The sequence below is a fragment of the Phascolarctos cinereus genome, unplaced genomic scaffold (genome assembly GCF_003287225.1).
Source record: "Phascolarctos cinereus isolate Bilbo 61053 unplaced genomic scaffold, phaCin_HiC Scaffold_5;HRSCAF=322, whole genome shotgun sequence".
NCBI lineage: Eukaryota > Metazoa > Chordata > Mammalia > Diprotodontia > Phascolarctidae > Phascolarctos > Phascolarctos cinereus.
This window is the reverse complement of record NW_027555958.1, coordinates 97,558,313-97,564,312: the sequence shown is the minus strand read 5'-3', so window position 1 is coordinate 97,564,312 and position 6,000 is coordinate 97,558,313. Positions and strand designations below refer to the sequence as shown.

The following is a 6,000-nucleotide window of genomic DNA, read 5'->3' as shown; positions in this document are numbered from 1 at the left end:
ATCCTTTCTCAGACTGTGTCCTGATTTTCATTTTGAAAGATTGGTATCCATAGCACTTTAAGGTTTGCAAAGCATTTTACATGTTATTTCATTTAATCTTATTGTAATGTAGGCTATTATTATTATTATCTTACAGATAATGAAACTGAGGCATAAAGAAATTAAGTTGACTTGTCTAGGATCGCATAAGGCAAAGTAAGCATCTGAGGTGGGATTTGAGCTCAGGTTTACCTGACTAGTTGGCATAGTGGATAGAGCTGGGGCTTGGAGTCAGGAAGATTTGAGCTCAAATCTGAACTCAGACACTTACTAGCTGTATGACCCTGAGCAAGTCACTTAACTCTATTTGCCTCAGTTGCCTCATATGTAAAATGAACTGGAAAAGAAAATGTCAAACTGGTCCAGTATCTTTGCCAAGAAAACCCCAGATGGGGTCACAATGAGTTGGACATGAGGAAATGACTGAATAGTAACAACTTCCTGACTCTGAACCCATCCCTCTCTCCCATACCCTACCTAGATGCCCATATGGTTTTCTTTTTTCTTATTTCACTTGGCCTCAGTTTGCATAAATCTTCTCGTTTCCTCTGATTTCTTCATATTCCTTTCCTTATGGCATAGCATTATGCCATTAAATCCATATGCCACAATTTATTTAGGCATTCTCTAATTGATACTCACCTACATTTTTTCCAGTTCTTTGCTATCATAGAATACACTGTTAGGAATACCTGGGGGTGTATGGGACCAGAAAATACTGTTTCAAAGTGAAACAAATAGAAAGGATTTATTCATTTCCCCGTTATTTGGTTAAGGCAAACATACACCTGTGTTTGCTGCTGAATCCGCAGCAAAGGAGGGTGGCTCCCCCAGACTATGCTTCTGAGGAGGGCTGAGCCTCAGTTGTCAATAACACTGGAGGTAGCTTTGTCTTGTACACCAAACAGCACTTAGAAAACTTGCCTCCTTCACTCTTCTCAAACAGCTGAAAAAGAAAGTGAAGTAAACCCAGCAGAAAAAGAATCCATAAAAGGTTGGCAAGAAGGCCTTCAGAGAGATAAAGCCCTACTAGGGGAGGACCCTCTTGGGAAGCCTCTTCTAACCCTTGGTAATTTACTTTAATCCCTTGGCAGAATTTCTTGTCAAAGCTGAGAACAGAGAGGAAAGCTTGGCCTGACTGAGTGAATTCTTTTTCCCCCATTAACTAGCCCCTTAGGCAATGGGTGGGAGACTGCAAATAAGCCTGTTAAAAAAAAGAGAGAGAGAAATGGACTTAGTGTCATTAACAATTGCTAGAATTCTGGTTCTTTCTTATCAGCAGGCTGTAAAACTTGATTTGAACTCCTTTGGAAAAGGAATTAAGCTGAATGGATGATTAGTATTACTATTGGGCTTTGTCACTGGTGTAGGGACCAAGGCCTGTAGCAGTCTTACTTGGGTAGGAGGCAGAGGCAGTCAGAATCAGAGTCCTACTATGTTCTGGAAACTGTGCTAAGTGCTTGGGATACACAGAACACCTAAGACAGTCCCTGTCCTCTAGGGACTTACAAGGCACTGGGAGAAGTTTGTTGTCATCTTCATTTTTCAGTTGTGTCTGACTCTTAGTGACCTCTTTTGGGATTTGCATGACAGAAATACTGGAGTTGGTTGCCCTTTCCTTCTCTAGCTTATTTTACAGATGAGGAAACTGAGGTAAACAGGGTTAAGTGACTTGCCCAGGGTCACATAGCTAGTAAGTATCTGAATTTAGGAAGATGAGTCTTCCTGACTCCAGGCCTGGCACTCTAACTACCATGCCACCTAGCTGAAACTGAAAAGCTTGGGGTGGTAGTGGTGTAAAGGGATGAGGGTACATAGCTAGGATGGCACGATGAAGTCCTGAAGTCAGGTGAGAAGTGATCTGAGGAGGTGCGAGTTAGAATTTGGAATGATGAATTTCTGGAGATCATGAAATTCAAGAGAGCAGCCCTGGGCACCCTCCTTAAATGCAGGAGAGTCTAAGAGAAGCTATCCAATGTCTACCTCCATCCTCTCCAATGGGAGGGAGGGAGCCTAGGGTCAGAGACTAAAATGGAAAGTCTGTGTGGCAAAAACAAAAAGAACACTGTCTCTGGAGTCAGATCTAGGTTCAAATTCTGGCTCTGACATGTTCTACCTGTAATAGAATGATAGTATTAGGGAATAATAGTAACATGTTCCATCATTAGTCCTCTGGTAATTATGCTGATCACAGCTCCCATGTCTTTCAAAGTTGTCTTTACAATGTTGTTGTCATTTTATAAATTGTTCTCCTGGTTATATTCCCTTCACTCTGCATCAGTTCATACAAGTCTTTGCAGAGTTCTTTGGAACCATGTGCTTTACATTTTCTTACAGCCCAATAGTATTCCATTGGGGCAGCTAGATGATACAGTGGATAGAGCACTGGGCCTGCACTCAAGAAGACTCATCTTCCTGATTTCAAAGCTGGCTTCAGATACTTATTAGCTGTGTGACCCTGGGCAAGTTGTTTAACTCCTTTTGCCTCAGTTTCTTCATCTGTAAAATGAGCTGGAGAAGAAAATGGCAAATCATTCCAGTATCTTTGTCAAGAAAACCCCAAAATGGGGTCATGGAGAGTCAGACATGACTGAAATGACTCAACAACAACAGCAAAGTATTGTATCATATATATAGATATATAGATACATATGTATGTGTGTATGTATGTGTATATATATATATATATATATATATATGTATAATACATATACCATAACTTGACCAGCCATTCCCCAATTGATGGAGAATTGGAACACAAGTGTTCCTAACTCCAAATATAGCATTCTGTCAATTTTGCTATCTAATTGTCTTTAAATCCAAGGACTACTTATTAATGGCTGAAGGTCAACTTCAACAGATTTCTGGTATTGTATTGTTTAACTTTTTTTTAAATCACTGATTAGATATGGTGGGGAGGAGGGGAGAAAGGGAGGGGGGAAGATGTCTCTGAGGTTATAAACTCTGGAGATTGGAAGGATAATGGTTTGCTCAATAGAAATAGGAAAGTTTGGAGTAGGGGGAAGCTTAGGTCCACAGATAAGATCTGTTTTTGACACCTAAAGTTTGAGGTGGAAAGGTCTCCTGTAAGCTCTTAATGATTTGGACCTGACTTTCCAGAGAGTAGTGAGGTCTGGATATGTAGATTTGGGAATCATCTGCATAAAGATGATAATTGAATCTATATGGTGCTATTATGGTTATCATGTGCTAATTTTGAAAGGATTCTCATTTTTTTATCTGACTTTTTTTTTTTGCTTCTTTTGTTTAGTGAAAAACTTTCTATGAGACTTTTTAAGGGACTTGGCCTCAGAAGAAAGATCAAGGAGAGTGGTAAGGTTTTTCAGACATTCTGAGAGGCCCTTGGTCAACTTTAGCTTTTAAGTCACTTAACCGTAATAACATTTGTATATATGATGATTATATAATTGATGGATATGAAAGTGCTTTGAATAATCAATATTATTGATTATATGATTATATAATTGATGGACATATTTATGTATGTATATACACACACACACAAATACTAAAGTACCAACAAAAGTGAGACAGAATTTGTTTTTTTAAAAACAAATGTCTTTGCAGCTTTCTGCTGTGCAAATGTACCAACCGTTGAAGGGAGAAAACTCTTTTTTGCAATGGAAGCATCAAAATGCTATTGTGCAGAGGGCCAAAGTTCTCACCTGCTTAATTTGAGGGTCCCCTTGAGTTTGAGGTGCAGGTCAAATGGCTTTCCTGGCTTGGCTCTCCCGATATAATAATAATGAGCATCCATTCCCCCCCCCCCCGTCTGTTTGCACTGCCCACCCCTTTCTTTCTAGAATATGTAAATATAGTAGTGGGAGAAGAAGGAGGGGCTGGTCCCTTACTGCCTCGCCCGCTTCTCCTCCTTTTGGGTGTCAACTGGTTTGAAAGCTTTGGGGAGATGCTCTGTAAGTTGACAGCCACTTTCTCTGGTAGTGCGTTTTGTAAATTAAACTTTTTGTTTGGAAGTTGGAGAAGAATTGCCCGTATTTAGGCTCGTTTTTCGTCTTCCTCTTTGAAAGCGATCATTCCAGGCGTCGAAAGTGCCTTTGGATGTGTTTTTCCAGACTCCTGTGCTGGCTGGAAGTACACCATCCTTTCAGGTGGAGGGGACTCTCCAGGCAGACAGCCGGCCTGGATCGTCCAGCAGGAGCCCGGAGCAGGCTCCCCACTTCACGTATTCCGCCTGCCTCGAGCCTCGGGCTGCCAGGGTGCCGGGGTGCGTTCGCTCCTGGGGGTGCAGCAGGCCAGCCCGGAGGGGCGGGGATTGGCCGCTGGGGCTGGGCTGGTGGAGCCAGGAGGTGGGGAGTGTGCGGAAGGAGGGGGCAGGGGAGGGCTCGTCTAGGAGGAGGGCGTCTCAGCACCGCCGCCACCGCGGCAGCCACGACGCGGAGCGCGGTCTTGGAACAAAGTGAGGGCGCAAACTTCCCCCTCTGCTCCCTCGGCCTCTAGCAACCTTTCGGATATCAGAGACGCAGGGGACTGGCGAAGAGGCGCCCCGAAGGCGAGCTCCCGGCACTCGATTGCTGGGGCTGGGTTGCAGGCTGCGAGGAGGGGCGAGCCAAGGTAAGGAGCCCACTCGGCCGCCCCGGGAGATTGCAGACAAAGAACGTCGTCCCCCAGTGCCTTGTGCCCGGCTTGGGGGGCAGTCGTGGGAGAGGCCAGAGGGCGTGGGAGCCAGACGTGGGCTGGCTTCGGCTTGCCTCACCTGCCCTCCGACTCCGGCGCTGGAGTGCCTCATGCCAGCCCCAGCCCAATTCCAGGCTGCTTGCTCCCTCGCGCACTTGGCCGCTCTCCCCATGTACATCTCCAGTTGCTGCCCCACCTTCTGGGAGCTCGGGCTGCTGGATAGGAGGAGGGTCCCAGCTCGCTCCAGGACTTTAAGAAGCAGCACTTTCCCCCACCCTTTCCTCCTTCTTTCTTTTTATCCTTCCTTGTGCTCATTTATCTTTTCTTCCATCTTCCTCCTTTGCATTCAGTGCGCGGAATTGCTGGTCGGGGCTGCGGGTGGTGGGGAGCGAAGAGTGAGGGGCTATCTCTCTCTCTCTCTCCCCTCCCTGGACCGAGGGCCGGCCACCCCTTTGGAGCACCTCAGGGGGCAGGGTCAGTCAGCCTTACAGTTAGCCTGAACCCGGAGAGAGTCAGCACTTCCGAAAACCGCTCTGAAATGGGGTTTCCCGCATGCAGATCTCTTTGTAAAGTTGTTTGATAACAATGCTTTGCTTCCATTCTTCCTAATCTGCTGGGGATCCGGGCCGTGAGAGGTTCGCTGGGTGAGTGAATGGGGGAGATGTGGAAGTAGGAACGGGGTGCTTCTGATTAAGACTTGTCTTGACACAAAAGAGAAGTTTGGTGTCCAATGAAGTACTGCAGCAGAGCACTGCATGGCTCTGTTGCTAAAACTGTCTTGGTCTGGAGAGTAAAAGGATTCCATCGACTTAACTTTGAATTATTATTCCCCTAACAAAGTTCTTCAGCAGCCCAGAATAGTAAATAGCTTCCAGTACAACGAGAGAGAGAGAGAGAGAGAGAGAGAGAGAGAGAGAGAGACAGAGAGAGAGAGAGAGACAGAGACAGAGACAGAGAGAGAGAGACAGAGACAGAGACAGAGACAGAGAGACAGAGAGAGACAGAGAGAGATAGAGAGAGAGACAGAGAGAGAGAGACAGAGAGAGAGAGACAGAGAGAGAGAAAAGAGAGAGAGAGAGAGAGAGAGACAGAGAGAGAGAGAGAGAGAGAGAGAGAGAGAGAGAGAGAGAGAGAAGGGATAGAGATTCAGATGCAGAGAAGCTCTGTGTAGAGTTCTGTGCTGGTTGCTTTTCTAAATAATCCTGGAAGATTAGAAAAGTTCTTGGGGTCTTGAAATGTCAAGTCTGTGTGAAGTCTGTGATGAGTTGTGAATGGATTTAAACTTACAAGAATTGGTTTATAAAG

At 45.2% G+C, this 6,000-nt stretch overlaps 1 protein-coding gene across 1 annotated transcript in view; it reads left to right on the top strand.

The window, feature by feature from the left end:
• The first annotated feature begins 4,429 nt into the window (after nt 1-4,429).
• TIAM2 (TIAM Rac1 associated GEF 2) overlaps nt 4,430-6,000 on the top strand; it is a 298,176-nt gene continuing 296,605 nt past the window's right edge. The window contains 1 exon segment of the mRNA XM_078155068.1: nt 4,430-4,632. The gene's annotated coding sequence lies outside the window, so the exon portion shown is untranslated.